Source organism: Aythya ferina (genome assembly GCF_964211825.1).
Source record: "Aythya ferina genome assembly, chromosome: 3".
Classification (NCBI taxonomy): Eukaryota; Metazoa; Chordata; class Aves; order Anseriformes; family Anatidae; genus Aythya; species Aythya ferina.
Window position 1 is genome coordinate 106015902 of NC_140298.1, and position 20036 is coordinate 106035937.

At 38.2% G+C, this 20036-nt stretch overlaps 1 long non-coding RNA gene across 1 annotated transcript; it reads left to right on the top strand.

Moving 5' to 3' along the window:
• The first annotated feature begins 6075 nt into the window (after positions 1 to 6075).
• LOC311435077 lies at positions 6076 to 19322 on the top strand. The gene is made up of 3 exons (XR_014691912.1): positions 6076 to 6143; positions 7437 to 7516; positions 18170 to 19322. It is a non-coding gene; the product is annotated as an uncharacterized lncRNA (long non-coding RNA).
• Positions 19323 to 20036: the final 714 nt, after the last annotated feature.

Here is a 20036-nt window from a genome sequence, read left to right on the forward strand (position 1 = left end):
ATACATGCTGAAATTGAAATTGCCTAAGCTTTTATTCATTTAAAATGAAAACATATATTTTTATTCCTTCCTTCCTTCCTTCCTTCCTTCCTTCCTTCCTTCCTTCCTTCCTTCCTTCCTTCCTTCCTTCCTTCCTTCCTTCCTTCCTTCCTTCCTTCCTTCCTTCCTTCCTTCCTTCCTTCCTTCCTTCCTTCCTTCCTTCCTTCCTTCCTTCCTTCCTTTAAACTGCAGTACATTGCAAGCTTGGCACAATACATCAAGGGAAATCTGTGGCAGTTTATGTTCTTACCCTGGGTTTGGATTTGCAGTGATTTGGGCACTGCATGATGACCAACAGGGCTGTCCCTGATCAGTGGTATGCAGTTGGACAGATGTGGGAAAGATCCTCTACCCCTCCCCAGACATCTAAACTTAGTATTGTTATCATATTGATGAGGTGAGGCAACTTGTACTAAAGGTCAGGCAACTCTTACCTTTAAGGGGAAAACAAACAATAGCAATGCTCAAATGCTGTTTATCACAGAATGTATGAATGTCAACCTGAAACACGAGAGACTGATAGTAATATGATGTTTATATTATGGGCCATTAAACCCATCACAGTAATCCAGATGGAGGTGACTCAGAGTAGTAATCATGCTGTGTTTCTTTCATCATTACGGGTGACAGACAAAACATTTTTTAACAGTGGTTCTGTAGTAAAAGGACTTATTCTTATTGAATTTAAACCAGTACAAATATTTATTTAATACAAAAAGCATATTGGAAAAGGAGAAGAAAAAGGGAAAGAAAACAAACAAACAAAAAAAAAGACAAAGACAAAAAAAGAGAATAAAATAAAAATAATAATAATAAAAAAAAAAGGAAAAGGAAAAGGGAAGAGAGAAAAATTATAAATATATATATTTGTATATATATACTCTATTAAGGTTACTAAAAGTGTAATAAATGTTCCCATTGTTCCCCTGAATCTTATTTTGAGATCTTTTCTATGTTCTTTCCTTCATAGTTTTCATCTTATTATATCATTTTTGAAGATTGTGAAGTTGGTTGGGAAAAACTTTACTTTGTCTACAAGATGACACACATCTATGCTGGTTATAAAGCACAATATACCCTTTAGTAGCCCCACATATACATTTAACACTGAAGAGAATATTAGAAAAGTATATGGTAGAGTACAATGCACTTATTTCTTTGGAAATGTTTTCTCCTTTCTTTAATTCTTTAAATGAGGTTGTGTACCTCTTATACATACAGGTGAACATAGAGATTCCCAATCAAGATTTGCAAAGTCTAAAAAACTGGATGAATGACAATGAAAGGTACAAATCTTTTTGACACATTTTAAGCATTTTAAGAAATATAGACACTGTGTATGATGTCTACCAGTAAAAAACAAAAAACAACAAAAATACCCAACCAACAAACCACCACCAACAAACTAGCAGCTTACTTAGAACTGTAAGATTTTGAGAACTTTCACATGGTTAATTTCTTCTCTGACATGTAAATTGCAAATTAACATATCCCTAAAACTTATCTACAGTAAAACATATCATAATGGCAGATCTATTGTCTAGGAATGAAAGAGTAAGATTAAATTTTATTTAAGTTGATTTACTCAGCGAGTGGTTGACTATACTGAAGGCTCTTTAAACTTTACATGTTAAAATAATGTTTCCTTGGCATTTTCAAACACAGGCAGTGCCAGTTAAAACCAGAATACAGACTGTCTCCTTGAATTGAAAGGAAACAGATGGGGGTTGAGGGAAGAGTATTAGAGAATGTTTAGACATTTCATTTGTACTCGGTAATGACTTGTTAATTTCCAGGCTTATTTGGGGACTTTCTGAAGAACAATACTGTGGAAGAAAAAACATATAAACAAGCACACAAGCAAACAAACAAACAAAAAACACAAGCCAAAACAAAACAAAAACTGTTAAATTGATGCTTTGTCTTTGCTCAGACAAAGTTTGTTATTTCCATTGTAATCCTGTCCTGAGTTTAAAGTGGATTCAATGGTATGTAACAAATAGCTGGTGCTTTTATTTCCACTGAGATAGCAAGTTCAAATGAAATGGTGTGTGCCTTCAGCCTCTTTGGATGACTGCAAAGTTTGGAAATCCTAGAAGCTGGGCTATTTTTGCTACCTACAAAGGTCAGTTTGAAGAAGTATTCTTGTCAAGTGTTAGAAAAAGATGTTTGTTAGCCTTGTAAGAATGCTAGTGAAAACAAGACAGATGGTAGAGAGAAGACCAATAATCTAAAGTAATGGTATACTGTTACCATTTACAATACATTCATACATGTAAAGAAATGTGGTGTACATACATATACAGACATAAAGTACTTCTGTGTGAGTCCTCTTCAAAAATTATTTGTATTTTTTCAATTACTCAGCAATATCACAAAAGCTAAATTTCAATATTAAAAAAAAAAAAAAAGGTCAGAGAACATAAAATTGAATTCATAGAACTTGAAGTGACTATCTTGGAAAGAATGAGCTGTTACGGAGTTCTTGGCTGGGATCCTAAGGTTTTACTCTGTGTTTCTCATCTCACAGGGAGGGTGTGTACTCTGACTTCCAAGATAGAATGTTAATTTTCAATGAAAATAAATGCTCTGTGCATCAACGAATGGGTTATGACTCTAAGTTTATAGGTATATGATGCAAAAGGTACTGCCTGGCATGTAGTACATCAGTACAGAGCAAAGGGCTGAAAGGAGCCTTCTGTATGCCAGAAAAATAGAGGCAGTCTATCCATAAGCAAGTGCTGCTAAGCAGCCAACTTCTCCCTCTGATCTCTGTTTCATTCTTCATTCTAGTCTGGGACTATGCTAACAGTATAATGACCAGGACACCTTATCAGGCCTTGAAAAGAAATGGCATGAGTTGGCTTGCATCTAGATAGCATAGTTTTCCCACCCAAAAATGAGTGGCTGCATCCAAACTATCTACAGGAGCAATACATGACATTTGCACATCACTGAACCTTTCCTTGGACTCAGAATTTTTGGCACAGAATATAGTATTTAGTTGAAATTAGTTGCCTGTGATATGTAGTAGGTTAGACTATATAGTCTATTTTTAATTCATCCATTATGAATGTATCTGTACTGTCATCTCAAGGCCCAGCCACCCATACCACTGATCTACAGTTTTAGTTTGCTGCTGATCTCTTGAGAAAACTCTCACATTGTTCATGAAGAAGCTTAGATGAGAAAGGGTGGAGGAGGGGACAGTATTGGCAGTACATTTAGTTTTGTCCAGGTTTGTTGTTGGGGTAAGGACAAACACAAGCAATTTGTGATGCCTCTCTCACTCACAGAGTTATTAAGGCATCTCAGCAAACCTTAAATATCACCAGACAGGTGCTGACCTAATCAATAGGAAACTGATTTTCAGGACATACTCTTGGCCAGGGTCACCAGTTGCCGTGTCCATGAAACAGTCTGTGTGATAATGACTCTCTTTTAGTGATCTTCTCTCTCCTTTCCTTCTTGTACACTAGCTGCTTCTGAGTAGTTACTTTTACTTTCAGGGTGTTGTTCAGTTCTGTTCTAATCTTTATAATAACCTCCACCGAAAAGATTTATAAGTCCCCAGTTGCCAAGGAAATGAACCATTGTGCCTAGCCAAATTGCTTATTCTCACAAAATATACTAGAAACAGGGAAGAGTAATTGAATGATGAAAACTTGTGTGAAAGAACAGGTAACTGAAGGGAATGTATGACAAAGAAAGATTAAAAATTGTTATGTGGAGAAATCAAGTAATGCTTCTCCACTGTTTCACCTAGCACAACACTGTAGGCATCAGAAGAAATAATCAAGCAAGCAAACATTTTGCCAAAAAAAAAAAAAAAAAAAAAAAAAAAAAAAAAGTTTTATTATCCAAGACATAACTAGATATTGTAGAACTCACTCTCTGCTTCAGAATGCTGTGAATTCCAAATGTTTAAACAACTTATATTTAAAAATAATCAGGCAAAGGTCTATTCAAATCTTACTGCAAGCTCAGGTTTGGGAGGTTCTTTTAAACTGCAGATTGTGCAGAACTGGGAGATGTATATTTGGAATATGTAGGGAAATTATCACTTGCCATATGCTTTCTACCTAAATACTTCCAATAAGTCATGGGCAAAGACGGGATGCTGGTCTCATCTTTAACTGTATCTCAGCATGTACATCCTTATACTCTCTCAGTATCAGGAAATGTCTCCCTCCCATATATAGGTGAACTTCAGTGTTCTGCAGCCTCAGTTCTCTCAAAATCATTTCCCAGCTCCCATTGAAATCTAGTTTGATGTCTTCATGAATATCCCATTAGCACTTCCTAAGTTCCCAAACACTTTTCTACCAGATTGTACATGAACAGAACGATTGCAGAGTGTTTAGGAGGAACAAACTCTTGATGTTATTATTTCCCAACAAATAAACTGAAAGATCTTACACTGCAGCATCTCTCATTGGAGCAAGGTCAGACACTTCAGACACTTTTTATTACATTTTCCCTCCCCTGCTTTTCATTAAATGTAAGATTGAAGGTAAGGTCTCCTCCACACTGTCAGCCTAAAGAACTTAAGGGAGATGAAAGTTCATTAGCAAGTGAACACAACAAAAAGGGTGGGGGGATGAAAATACCGAAAATTTTGACATGGCAAAGTTACTCTAGTACCTTTTTCTGGCTTGCAGTCTGTTATAAATGAAGTCTCAACTCAATCTGAATTTAGTAATATTTATAGAAGGTGTAAAAGGCAAGTAAACAGCTCTGGGTATGTGGGGAGTCTACGCTCCACCAACATGCACACAAGAACATCAAACATTCTAAATATACAGAACATGGCATTTACATACTAAACCCGAGTATACCTATACAATCAGAAAAGGTAACATACAATCTTTTAAGTTCCATGACTTAACAGTCTCCATTTTCTATTCCTTTTCTTGATTACAAACAAGTCTCCATTTTCCATTCCTTTTGAACAATATGTCTTGCTTTAAGTTTTCAAGCAACTCGGTCTTCTGTCTGTCAAACATTGTAAATGCATGTGGATTATGTTGCGTTTTACAAAAATATACAAAGTATTTTTTCCCTTTATCTATTCAATTAGAAAATATGTAGTATACAGTAGAGACAGACTTTCAGCATCATGTAGAAACCATGTAGCTCAATCTCTGCTTTTCTCTAATAATAATAATAATTCAAATTTTAATGGCTTATAATACTTAAATCTAGAAACTAGATTGTGTGCCCTACTAAACAAGTTTCGGTTGGTTTGCTTTTCTCATCTTAAGGATATGTTAAAATTAAGCATTGGGATTTAAATATCAGCCCTGTAAATAGGTAGTTTAAATGCTAAAATATTATTATTATTTTTTAAATGCTTCTTGAATGGACTTTACATTCACCAAATGAGCAATGTTTGAAAATATATAAATAATTGAAATGAAATTACTTTTATGGACTGAAGGTCCATAAACTTATAAAACTTACATTTTTACCTCAGTACAATGTATCCTCAGGATATTTTGCTATTTTTATTATACTGAAATCAGGAAATTAGAGCTCTGATGAAATTCTAAGTCCTGTAAAGGGGGACATCAAAACTCTGCAGTTTCCAGATCAGGAATAAAATCTCAGTATGTATAAATAATTTGCTTTCCATATTTTTTTAGCTATCAGGATAATATCAGGATAATAGTGTTTTGTTTTGTTGTTGTTGTTGTTTCCTGATTTTTTTGGTTTGTTTGCTTTTTACTTTGCGAGTAACTTTTTGCACTATATTCTGTCTTAACTCTCCTCTAACTGGGGCCTAACCAAGCACGTTCAACTCTCTTGTCCCTCCTACCTGCATGCCTGGTCCAACTAGAATTGCTTCAAATACTTTCTAGTGTTTAATTTTTTTAATGAATGGAGATTTAATGAATAAAGCAATTTATCTGTTATCGCTGTTGAAAGGACAGGAAGGAGGTCTTTTAAATAAGAATACATACCTCAGACATATACAGAGAAATCACTAACTTTGGATATATCTCCCTTACTAGGGCTGACCTTGTAACTTGTGCTTTTAATGAAAATCAAACAAACATCTCTCAGTTTTAGGATGACATACAGTCAAACCATTCCGGATAGTGGTAAGTAAAACTTCACAGTAAAGACTGTGAAACACATACTGGTATATGTAGCCCAATTTGTGGTACACTAAAAAATTAGCACTGAAACAGAGCTTATGCATGAAAATATAAAGCTTCAGTTGCTGTCTGCAATTAAAGTCATAAAAGTGATGAGATATTTGTCTGATCTTCAGTGATATTACCATATAGCATTTATCAAGATACCTTGATTAATAGAGTGAAGATGTCATTTACCTACCAAGGTAAGTCAAACCATTTGAGTTTGCTGTTTGCTATGCCAAATACAGAAATGCAGACCATTAAGTAGTTCGGTTAATTCAACTAATTTAAGAGAATCAAGATCTTAGATCAAAGGTGGTAAAATATTTCTAAAACTGTGTTAATGATATAGTATAGTATCTATTTATAGAGCTTTAAATATATTTGAATGAAACTGGCCTTGCTGATCATAATTTTCACATGATAACAAAAAGAAGGATATAATTTCATAAAAGACAACACTAGACCAGAAGCTTTATCAAGTAATTGGACACATTTCAGGAAACTGATGCACCATTGTCTTGCCACATAACCATGAATTATGTTAAGGTTCTTCAGAAATATCTGAAAATTGACAGAATGGACTTTTGAACTGTAAACATGAAAATATATTTATTTCATACAGTTGGTCCAAAGCAGATATCTATTCCTGGTTTCAGGGCACTTGGAATTATTATTGGAGCTAGTGCTGTACTTGTGTAAAAAAAATGTTTTAAAACAACCTAAATGTGATATTTTTTTTTTTTTGCCAAAAAAAAATGATAGCATGAGTTTTTAAATTGAAGCAATAAAAAATAGCTAGTAAAAATCTACCAAAGATATCTCTCTAAAGAGCATGGTGTGCCTCCAAAGCATGGTGCTGCTTATGATAGAGTGACTAGAATAAAAATGGATATGACAGAGGCTTTTGAACTAACAAATAGTCTATAGACTGTAAACTGGTGCTCTTATATTCCTTTTCATACAGCAAGAACAAAGACATGTCCACTAAAATTGATACACAACAAATACAACACTGATAAAATGAAATAGATTTCATAAAATGCATAGCAATCCAATAGAAAGCAATGACATAATAACTGTTCAGGCCAAGACTTTAACCATGTTCAAAGAGAGTAGGCATTTATAGGTAAGCATTTACAGAATGAAATCTACCTACCTATAATAGAATTAAATTGTGCTACAACTAAAGTTGTAATGGTTCATTGTAAAGTTGTTGGTTCATTGTTGTAAAGTTGTAATGGTTCATTACAGAAATCATCTCCTTGAAAACTCTTTGGCTAAAGATCCAGGTGTTCTGCAAGCACAGAGATGTCCCTACTGCTTTTAAAGAGGCAAGGATTTTCTACATGCATATTCAACAAGAGGGATTGTGATATCTGCTACAGAAAAACTGCTATTGAACAATTTTAAAGAAAATATAATATAGATCAAACTGCTGGAAGCTTTTATACTATCCTTTGACATTCTCCACACATTTAAGATATTCCATCCTTAGACAGTATTCTACTTCTATTTTGCTTTTAGGGGAGCACTAACTGGCAATGGTTAAATAAGTATTTCTTAGACAGAAACATTTACTATTGGGAACAAAGTTTTTCCTTTCAAATAGTGTATCTAAGTATGAGATAAAAAAAATTGGTGACAAGAAGCAAAACAGACGAATGAAGAAGCCATGGAGACCATCAGCTATATCACTGCAATGAACAACTAGTTAATGTGGAGTAAGTTCTTTGCTATCAACAAAACCTTACTGCTTGGGCATTGCAATTTTTAATGCAAGTAAATACTTGTGTACTTCTGAAATGGAATTGATAAGAAATTGTCCTTAATAAGGCAGGATGGGAAATAGGAATACAATTTTCTGAGAACCTTGGTAGTTCAATTCTCATCCCATGCTTGCTAATAAGTTAACATTAAGACATTTCCAAATGTTTTATAAAGGCCTTTGTGGAACAAAGACAGGAAAAGAAATTTTTACTCCCCAAAATGACCAATCTGGAATTAAAAACAAACACAGATCAAGGGGCTTAAATATGAATCCTTTTCTAATTATGAATCCTTTGGCTTAAAGCCAAAATTCTAGGAAAAGTCTTTATGAAATTTTCACTGAATCCAATCCACCTCCACAAAAAAAAAAAAAAAAAAAAAAAAAAAAAAAAAAAACAGAAAAAGAGAGAGAGAGAGAGAGAGAAAGTAAGAGTTAACTGCAAATTTTATGAGTAAAAGCCTAGTCCATTTTTTCTTTTCTTTTATTTCTTTTTTTAATCAGCTCTAATCTTAATGGCTCTTCACCATAAATGAAGCTTGAAATAAATATGGACATAAAATACCCAGTTCACGATCTTTGCAAATTGTCACATTGTCATAAGAGTATGTATTAACCATAATCAGTGAAGCATAAGTTTTTCATGGAATATGAAGTCTGTTTATTTCACAGGAGACAGTGCTGTTGCTCATCCCAGTTTTATATTAAGGTTTTGTACAAGTTCAAGTCCATTGACTTTACTGGAGGTTCTCCAGGTTTACACCAGTACAAATGAGGACAAGTAAGACTGATAGCCAATGATATATATTCCTTTTGCAGTTAGGCAAGGTATTGGTTGCCAATAATGTGTTTCAAATAAGAATATTCTTGAAACGTACTGAACCTATGCCTAGATTATTCTCAAATAGTTTAAAGTTTATTCAGAAAAGACTTATTTAGAGCGTGCATTATTTTGAAGAATTCCATGTAGTGCTATTGTAAAACAAACAAACAAACAAACAAAAAAAATAGTACTCTAGGTACTAGATTATACTTGCAATTTAAAATATATATTTTAGAAATAATTGAAATGCTAGACATTTCTGTTCCAGGTTGGCAGTTAACTGTCTTGCAGCATGTCACTGTATAAAGTAGCTCTAAAGTTATTCCTAAAAGATTGCTAGTAAGAGAGACAAAGAAAGTGCAGTACTTTTAATAAGCAGTCCCAGCAGCTGCAATTTACAGGTACTCCTTCTACAGTGTAAACACATGAATATTGTGTGAGTGAGCATGATTTCTTTTGCATAAGTAGTAGATAGATCAGTGTTAAGGACATAACTTTAATTCAAAAAAATGTGATAATGTTCATATACTGATTAGATCAAGATCCTGAATAAAGAAAGCTTGTAAAGGATACATTTTTGATGTTTAGCCTGAACCATATCAATGCTTTCTAAATTATTCTAGGGACTCTTTGGATGTAATTTCTATCTGCACTGATTCTTGATCTTAGAGGATTCCTAAGTACAAATCAGATGTGGCTTTATGTTTGTGCCTGTGTGTTTTGGAATAGGACTACTATAGATAATGAATTAGATAACTGATAAATATACATGTAGATAACTGAAATTAGATAATTAATATAGATAATTGAAAATATATAATATGAATATATATAATATATATGAAATATATAATATGAATAGGAATATTTCAGATTTAACTCAATTCTTGTTGCCTGAATACTTGAGCAGTTATTTCAGGGTTTTCCTTTCCCCTAATCCCATAGGTTATGCCAGCTGTAGTTAACTGAACAGTTAGGTCAATGGCTCTAGGGTATTAATATTATTCTCTGTTCTGTAAAATTGCTAAAATGATGCCTGGTTCAGTTTTGACTTGATACATCCAAAATTCATACAATTCCCATGCACAGCTTTGGAGTTAGCACTGGCAAGTTGCCATGTCCCATAGGCAGTGTGGATGCAGTTTCCCTGATTTAGAGGATTAAGGGCTATTCTGTGTTAGCGATTCAAACAGACCATGTAGTTGACATAAGGAGTACAGAAAAAAACCTGGTGCTATTTTACCATCAGAGATTTAGCTGCAACGTCCACCCCACTTCGAAAAGTATCATAACTCAGATCCCCACCACAGCAGTGGTATAAGCTTCCCTAGTGGAAAATGTCCTCTCCTGTGCACAGCATGTTGATTCTTCCTGTTGGGAAAGGTGATGAAAATTTCTGTGTCCTAAAAATAAACCAGAAAACTAAATAACAGCACAAATCGCAGGAGAGATTTATAATTCAAGTTCAGTATGGTTACTGATTTACCATTATCAATTTTCAGACATCCTTCTGTTAGACTTTTAAAGCCAATTAATTTGTTAAAATCATTATAATCATTATTTTTGCAAAGGAATTACACTGGCATTTTTAGCCACTTTCAGTAAAACAATTATATGTGATTGTTTCAGATTCCCTGATAACTAGCTGTTTTGGCACCTTTGATGACATTCTCAATGAGGCTGTAGACTGAATGACTATGAAGACTAAACTGTGTACTTTATCCCCTGCAGGACAAATTTAGGTAGGCAGAATACAGAATCACAGAATCACAGAATTTTCTAGGTTGGAAGAGACCTCAAGATCATCGAGTCCAACCTCTGACCTAACGCTAACAGTCCCCACTAAACCATTTCCCTAAGCTCTACATCTAAACGTTTTTTGAAGACTTCCAGGGATGGTGACTCCACCACTTCCCTGGGCAGCCTGTTCCAGTGCCTCACAACCCTTTCAGTGAAGAAGTTCTTCCTAACATCTAACCTAAAACTCCCCTGGCTCAACTTAAGCCCATTCCCCCTCGTCCTGTCACCAGGCACGTGGGAGAACAGGCCAACCCCCACCTCGCTACAGCATCCCTTGAGGTACAAGAGAGCAATAAGGTCGCCCCTGAGCCTCCTCTTCTCCAGGCTGAACAAGCCCAGCTCCCTCAGCCGCTCCTCATAGGACTTGTTCTCCAGGCCCCTCACCAGCTTCGTCGCCCTTCTCTGCACCCGCTCAAGCATCTCCATGTCCTTCTTGTAGCGAGGGGCCCATAACTGAACACAGCACTCGAGGTGCGGCCTCACCAGAGCTGAGTACAGGGGGACGATCACCTCCCTAGCCCTGCTGGTCACACTGTTCTTCATACAAGCCAGGATGCTGTTGGCCTTCTTGGCCACCTGAGCACACTGCTGGCTCATATTCAGCCGACTATCCACCATCACTCCCAGGTCCTTCTCTGCCTGGCAGCTCTCCAACCATTCCTCTCCCAGTCTGTAGCTCTGCTTGGGGTTATTGCGCCCCAGGTGCAGGACCCGGCACTTGGCCTTGTTGAACTTCATGCAGTTGACCTCAGCCCATCGGTGCAGCCTATCCAGATCCTCCTGCAGAGCTTTCCTACCCTCAAGCAGATCGACACACGCACCTAACTTGGTGTCATCTGCAAACTTACTGAGGGTGCACTCGATGCCCTCGTCCAGATCATTGATGAAGATATTAAAGAGGACCGGCCCCAGCACCGAGCCCTGGGGGACGCCACTAGTCACTGGCCTCCAACTGGACTTGGCTCCATTCACCACGACTCTTTGGGCCCGGCTATCCAGCCAGTTTCTAACCCAACGAAGCGTGCGCCAGTCCAAGCCAAGAGCAGCCAGTTTCCCGAGGAGAATGCTGTGGGAGACGGTGTCAAAAGCCTTGCTGAAGTCAAGGTAGACCACATCCACAGCCTTTCCCTCATCCACCCAGCGCGTCACTTTGTCATAGAAGGAGATCAGGTTCGTCAAGCAGGACCTGCCTTTCATAAACCCATGCTGACTGGGCCTGATCGCCTGCTTGCCCTGCAAGTGCTGCGTGATGACTCTCAGGAGGATCTGCTCCATGAGCTTCCCTGGCACTGAGGTCAAACTGACAGGCCTGTAGTTTCCCAGGTCTGCCCTCCGGCCCTTCTTGTAGATGGGCGTCACATTTGCTAGCCGCCAGTCAACTGGGACCTCCCCCGATAGCCAGGACTGCTGATAAATGATGGATAGTGGCTTGGCCAGCTCCTCTGCCAGTTCCCTCAGTACCCTTGGGTGGATCCCATCCGGCCCCATCGACTTGTGCACATCTAAGTGCCGTAGCAGGTCACCAACCAGTTCTTCATGGATAATGAGGGCCACATCCTGCTCCCCATCCCCTTCCACCAGCTCAGGGTACTGAGTATCCAGAGAATAACCGGTATTGCCGCTAAAGACTGAGGCAAAGAAGGCATTGAGCACCTCCGCCTTTTCCTCATCTCTTGTAACTAAGTTTCCCCCCGCATCCAGTAAAGGATGGAGATTCTCCTTAGTCCTCCTTTTTGTGTTGATGTATTTATAGAAACGTTTTTTGTTATCTTTAACGGCAGTAGCCAGATTGAGCTCCAGATGAGCTTTGGCCTTCCTAATTTTGTCCCTGCACAGCCTCGCTACTTCTTTAAAGTCCTCCTTAGTGGCCTGCCCACTTTTCCAAAGCTTATAAACCCTCTTTTTCCTCCTAAGATCAAGCCACAATTCTCTGTTGAGCCAGGCCGGTCTTCTTCCCCGCCAGCTCGTCTTTGGGCACGTGGGGACAGACCGTTCCTGTGCCATTAAGACTTCCCTCTTGAAGAGCGCCCAGCCTTCCTGGACTCCTCTGCCCTTCAGAACCGTAGCATAATACAATTATGCTACAATACAATTGTAGCATAATACAATTATGCTAGTCAAATTTGGCCCAGACAGCAGAGCTAACATTAGTTCTCCTTGTGGGATTTTTTCCTCTTTAACAGTGAAGTAATCTTTCATTAGATACTCTGTCAATATGTACATATTCAGCAAGGAGCATGGATTTAGAAACACCCTTAATGGTCTCAGTGGAACAGTTTCCCAAGGAAACTACATTAAAATTGGCCCATCTACAAATATTTGTTAAAAAATCCAACAGTTCAAAACACTCATATACATTACTAAAAACTATCACATACATGAATATTTTAGAATTAATAACAATTTGGTAAAGAGCCTTAACAGTTGAATCTACTTTATTGCCTCACCCCACCCCACCTTGCCCTGCCCCGCCTCTTGAACCTGAAGCAAAAAGGAAAGTATATTACTGGTTTCATCTGTGCAGGGTCAGCAAATTGGTTTGCCCTCTGCCTGATGTAAATACCACTGTGCTCCTTGGTATGGCTTTGGCCAGATCATTTGGCTAGTTAACCCAGGCTAGTTAAAGGACCAGCATGTGCTAGGGACTATTTCTACTATGCAGTTTGGAGGTCATTCTATATAGGGAAAAAAAAAAATAATTGCCATTATGGAAGCAAATTATGCCATTTTACAACACTATTTCCCTGACCAAGCAACAAAATATTGCTAGTCTATATGTATGTTTTAGAGAAGCACATGAAAAGACAGTGATTTTCTAAGGTAGTCAACTGCAGACTTATCTAAACTCATTCTGTGATAAATATGGACAAGCCCATTAATTTATGCAAGGTGCTTATGGAAGGCAGAATGTAGTAGTCAGACCCTTCTTACCTTCTTTCTTCCTTATCACATGGCATATATCTGGATGTCTGGGTCCCTTTCTGCCACAAGAAACACACTGAATCACCCCTGCCCCTCATGAAAATTTTGGCTGCAGCTCCTTGCGGAAAAGAACTTCTGATAGAAAGAATGGCTGCATGGTAGTCTTTTCATAACTCGTGATGTTAGTTTGAAGCACACAGATTGCATCTGAACATGGCAGTACTGACACCCAAATCAAAAATGCCCTTTTATATTCCCACTGCAACTAATTCTGTCACAGTATCTGTGAGTTGTACTAGTATAAAAAGTGAATGCATTGTTCAAATAGAGAATACTTTGTACTGAAAAAATTCCTACTGATACATGAGCAATGAGACTTTCCTGACTAAAATATCTCTTGAATCTCACAGAAGTTGAATGTGTCTTCTTTTTTAAAGTGCTAGATCCAGAGTCAACTGGATGCATAAAAATCTGTATTTTGATTTGGAGGTATATAGGTCTCATGAATTCAGTGAAAAACATTTTACTTAATGTAATCCTGTAAATAGGAAATCCAAAAGATCCTTTTATATTTTGATTTTCTTAAATGTCTTATAATTTTGTGGATTTGACACTTTACTTTTCAACATTAGGAATTAAGAATACCATTTTAACTCTACTGTTCTAATTCTTCCGATCTGTCCATTGCCTCTGAACTGTTGTAAAATCGTAAATTTGTCAGCAGACTAGAATAAAACTAGAACTAAAACTATTATAAACTAGAATAAAAAGAGTTTGGCACTGAGAAGAAGACAGTTCTGTAGTGCATTGCATTGTATATCATCTTCAAAAGTATGTGTCTCACTCAAGCAGCACTTCACTGAAATTGAAAACCACCCAAACAAATATTCTGTGTTGAATCAATATGTAATTTTCTTGGTTAATGATGTATTTAGATTGAACTGCTGTTAAATGTGAGAGGATTCCTGTCGGGTTCTGACACAATTGTTCAGTCTTTGATCTCTGGGGATCAGAGAAGCTAGCAATATCAAGCCTAGTCTGGAATTGGCTGTTCTACCATCAGTGAATAAACAAGTTACTAAAGGAAGTAGTGAGTAGTGATCATTCCATAGTAGGTTAAAGTATTTAAAAGTTCATGTGTTTTCAAATGTTAAACAATGTTAGACGTGTTTTCAAATGTTAAACTGGAAGTATTTATATGTCGATGGACTTAAATTATAATAAACAAGCACATAATTCTGAATATTATCAATCATTAAAACTGAATCAGAATATCTTCCTATTAAGGAGTATATTTAAAATTATATAATAATGCAAAGCAATTATTATTTGGCTCTAACAAAATTAAAGTAGCAATTATATTTTCTTGAACACTCTAGCTGAGGTATTTTGCACTCCCCAGGTTGGAAGCCCAGCTTGGTTGTCTCAGCATACTTACATGAGAAAATTACTTGACATTATCAGTTTATGTTTTATAGTTTATATTTAGGGGAAAGTGGAACTAAAACTCACATATGAATCAAGCCCTGCAATTACAGTATGTGCACTTATAAAAGTAACCTATTAAGGGAAGAATGCACTTTCTGGCCAAAGTTGATTGACATGGAATAAATCTAAAAGCTGTTTTTCTGTCCTAATGGCTTTGCCTTGAAGGCATAGACATATGTAGTCATTTAGCTTCATTTTTTTTTTCATCTCTCTAAAGCATCAAACAATCCATCACTTAGGAATAGTAACAAGAATATGGACACTGTCAAAACCTTGGACTAATGAATTTGAGGAGTGAGAAAGAACCAGTTCATGTTTCTGAAACTGTTCTTTGCATATACTTTAAGGTTCTTGAGTTGCATAATATAGAAGAAACCCTAAAGAGAATGTAAAAGAGACCTAAATTCTTCCAGTAACTCCTTTGAAAGATTACTTTGGGAATGCTCATCTTGATTAACCTTCATTTACCCTAATTTGCAAATTTAAGCAAATGATTCTTGCAATGATTCCCAAATTCTTAATGTATCCTTCATCCCAATTTAAACTAAACCTCAACTGTTTAGTTTACAACTGTAGTCACCTGTGAATATTAAAGGAACATATAATGAGAATGCAAAAAAGAACCCTAAGTGGGAACACGATCTTATTTGTACCAGCATTATTGACTATAATTTATCCTATAATTTATCAGAAAATGTTTTTTGCCACTTTTAAACGGTTAACTCTAATTTTTGCCTCTATAATCTCAAAAGAAATATAGATCTAGAGTGTTAGACTAGACCAGTTCAGTTCAGAAAGATCAGTGGACGCTTATTATAATAATGCCAGAATGTCACTGGCTTTGCTTGAACTGGTGGGGTGGACTGAGTGTGGTTTCTGCCAATTTCACTAGCTCTACAAATTTAAGAAAACACATTGCTGTTTGTAATTCATACTGTGATAAAATATGACATTTTAAGACTGCATGTCTACCTTGTTGGGAAAAAAAAAAGTATATATATATTATTCACTTATATATATACATATATATATAAGTGAATGAAAGTACAGAAAATAAGAAAATTAATGGATACAAATCGTTTTAAAATCATAGTATATGAAATATGACTTAGAAAAATAGCACCAGGTTATGTAAACAAAATTAAAAAGTTTAGGAACCATAAAAAGTGTATCTTTAAAGCTTTTACTGCAATAACTTCATTGAATGATTTTCCTCCTTTCATGTTAAGTAAAAGAAAGATCTCACTGGTATTAGCAAAGGCCAATAAAAGCTACTTTTATTATGAGTGAATAGATACCGCTGCTTCACATCATTAGAAACAATTTCTAGGCTCCCAGAAGACAGAGCTTAATTGACAAAATGTTAGTGTGATTGAAACCATTTGTTAAAAGTTAGACTCGTAAAATTACTAGAATTTAATGAAAATGAACCAAGTTATTTTATTTACTTATTATTTATTCACTTATTGTTAATCTACCATTTCTTTAAGAAATAATTACTTTTTTCTTGTTATTTTAATCTTCTTTCTGTACTGATTTATATTACAGAAAATACCACAACTAATTTTTCATTTATTTATTTATTTATTTATTTACTTATTTTCAGAGATAGACTTTTGCATCCAGTGATGTCACAGTTATACAATCAAAGCATGGTCTGGATTGGAAGGGATATTAAAGATTATCTAGTTCCAACCCCGCTTCCACTAGGTCAGGTTGTCCAAAGCTCCATCCAATTATTTAGCTTTTTAATGTGAATAATTATCTTTGTTCTTCTAATTAAGTGATTTTATAGATCTGATTTATTTATTTATTTTTATTTTTTAACTTTACTCCTATATTTATTTTTGAAAAAAGCTCTTGCTTCTCTAAATATCATAATGGTCTTCATGCCTCTACTGTGTCTTTACACACTTTGTTTCACCTTTCGTGAAGTAATTTTTGCATAGCCACATGTGCTGCAGCAGCTGAAGACCCTACCTTTTTACAATAAGATGTCACTGAGTAGGTATAAAATTATAGAATTATAAAATTATAGAAAATCATAAGGGGCTTCAATAATAAATTTTATTCAAACCTAATAAAAAAAAAATGTAAATCTGGATTATCCTGACAGGTGAATATTTAAACTGTTCAGAATTAAGAATGGAAAGATGCTCCAACAGGAGCCATTGTGTATCATTCAGGGTTTTGTTGCCCTTGTAGGAAGTACAATTTTTCTAACAATAAGTACAAATATTTGCTAAAAATCATATTGTTAACTTCAAAACTTTACAAATATAATTATAAAACTGAATCACTAGAATATCACCATTCTCAGCTGAACTAAAACAATTCCTTACTTTCCTCTGCAGACTTTTTTTTCTCAGTTTATCATTACTGTTCTGCTATTATCACAGAATCACAGAATTTAAGGGGTTGGAAGGGACCTCGAAAGATCATCAGGTCCAAACCCCCTGCCAAAAAAGGTTCCTTAGAGCAGGCTGCCAGGTAGGCATCCAAACGGGCCTTAAATATCTCCAGAGAAGGAGACTCCACAACCTCCCTGGGCAGCCTGTCCCAGTGCTACCCTCACTGTGAAGTTATTTTGCATGTCAGTGCGGAACTTCCTGTGCTCTGTCTTGTGACCATTACTCGTCCTATCCCCACAAACCACCGAAAAGAGGTTGGCCAAATCCCTCTGTCTCCCACACCTCAGGTATTTAAACACATTGATGAGATCCCCTCTCAGTCTTCTTTTCTCCAGGCTGAACAGACCCAGGTCTCTCAGCCTTTCCTCATAAGGAAGATGCTTCAGGCCCCGTATCATCTTTGTGTCCCTCCGCTGGACTCTTTCTGGGAGATCCCTGTCTTTTTGTACCGGGGAGCCCAGAACTGGACACAGTACTCCAGGTGAGGCCTGACCAGCGCAGAGTAGAGGGGAAGGATCACCTCCCTTGACCTGCTGGCCACACTCCTTTTAATGCACGCCAGGATCCCATTGTCCCTCTTGGCCAAGAGGACACACTGCTGGCTCATGGCCAACCTGTTGTCCACCAGGACCCCCAGGTCCTTCTCCTCAGAGCTCCTCTCCAGCAGGTCGTCCCCCAGCCTGTACTGATACATGTGGTTGTTCCTTCCCAGGTGCAGGACTCTACACTTGCTCTTATTAAACCTCATTGGGTTTCTTCCTGTCCATCTCTCCAGCCGGTCCAGGTCTCGCTGAATGGCAGCACAGCCTTCTGGCGTGTCAGCCACTCCTCCCAGCTTTGTGTCATCAGCGTACTTGCTGAGGACAGACACTATTGCCTCATCAAGGTCGTCGATGAAGATGTCGAACAAGACCGGACCCAGCACTGACCCCTGGGGAACACCGCTAGTCACAGGCCTCCAGCCAGACTCTGCGCCACCGATCACCACCCTCTGAGCTCAGCCAGTCAGCCAGTTCTCAACCCACCTTACTGTCCACTCCTCTATCCAACACTTTCTCAGCTTTGCTCTCAGGATGTCATGGGAGACAGTATCAAAAGCCTTGCTAAAGTCAAGGTAGATGACATCCACTGCTCTCCCCTCATCTACCCAGCTGGTGATGCCATCATAGAAGGCAATGAGGTTGGTCAAGCACGACTTTCCCTTGGTGAATCCATGCTGACTACTCCTCATAACCTTCTTTTCTTCCAATTGTTTGGAGATGGCATCCAGAACAAACTGTTGCAACACCTTACCAGGGACAGAGGTGAGACTGACTGGCCTGTAGTTTCCCAGATCCTCCTTCTTGCCCTTCTTGAAGACCGGAGTGACACTGGCTATCCTCCAATCTTCAGGCACCTCTCCTATTCTCCAGGACCTTTCAAAGATGATAGAGAGCTGTTCGGCAAATCCCTTTGCCAACTGTTTTACCACACATGGATGCATCCCATTGGGACCCATGGATTTGTGTGCGTTGAGCCCACTCAGACGCTCCCAAACCGCTCCCTTGTTAACAAGGGGGAAGATCTCCACTTCCCAGACTCTTTCTCCTCCCTCCAGGGTCGAGGAGTCCCGATCATTATCTCCTACGAACTACTCTATGCTGTTATTAAATTGTGAAAAACAATTATATACTTCAGCTGAAGGCTCACCAGCTGAAACAGAGAGGAAGTAATTCCTGTATCTATGAATAACATCTATCTAGTACCTTATATACTACAAAGTGTTTGAAGATAATTTTTAATGCTTTAGAGATTTTTGTCATTTCCTTCTTAGTAGTTTAGGGTGAAATTCATAAGTTTATTTTATTTATTTATTTATTTTTAACCAGTTCCATCCTGTTTGCCACTTGTGTGACTCATTTTAAGACCCAAGAAGCATTGTTATCTGGTATATGGCATTGTTATCTGGTATATGGCATTGTTATCTGGTATATAGGCCACTCGGGGGAGCCGCCGGGACCCGGCTGTCCTCGCGAGGGAGGCTGACGAGGCGAGGGCGGAGCCAGCAACGTCAGTGGCGGGCTATTTAAATCAGGCGTTGCCACCGTTTTAGAGCCATTTGCTGAGGCGATCGGCTCCGGGGCAGACGTGTTCTGCAGCGGAGCAGGGGACCGAGGCGGGCAGGGCTTTTTGTCCGGCATCGAGGCCACTCGGGGGAGCCGCCAGGACCCGGCTGTCCTCGCGAGGGAGGCTGACGAGGCGAGGGCGGAGCCAGCAGCGCCCCCTCCCAGGCTGTTTAAAAGTTGCCCCTAGGGAGCGCGAGCGACCAGGAGCGCGGCGAACAGGACGGGCAAACAGGGCGTGGCACGTCGAAGGGCGTGGCAGTTTGCGCGGCAGTTCACGCGGGCAGGGCGAGCGGGGGGCCCATCGTCCCTCTTTTGCAGCTGCCTCTCCCTTCGGTGCTTGTAACCTGCTTGCGTAGAACCTGACCATGGTATCGACCAGGCAGAAAACCGTGGCCTCCGCATCTCATGAGGCATCTCCAGCCACGGTTGCCAGTGTGGCTACTCAGACGGAGGGCTCGGGGAAACACGCAGCCGTCCAGGTCCTGGGCTGCAGAGTGTGCCCCAGCCTTCTGTCGGTCTCTGACAGCAGTGGTGGGT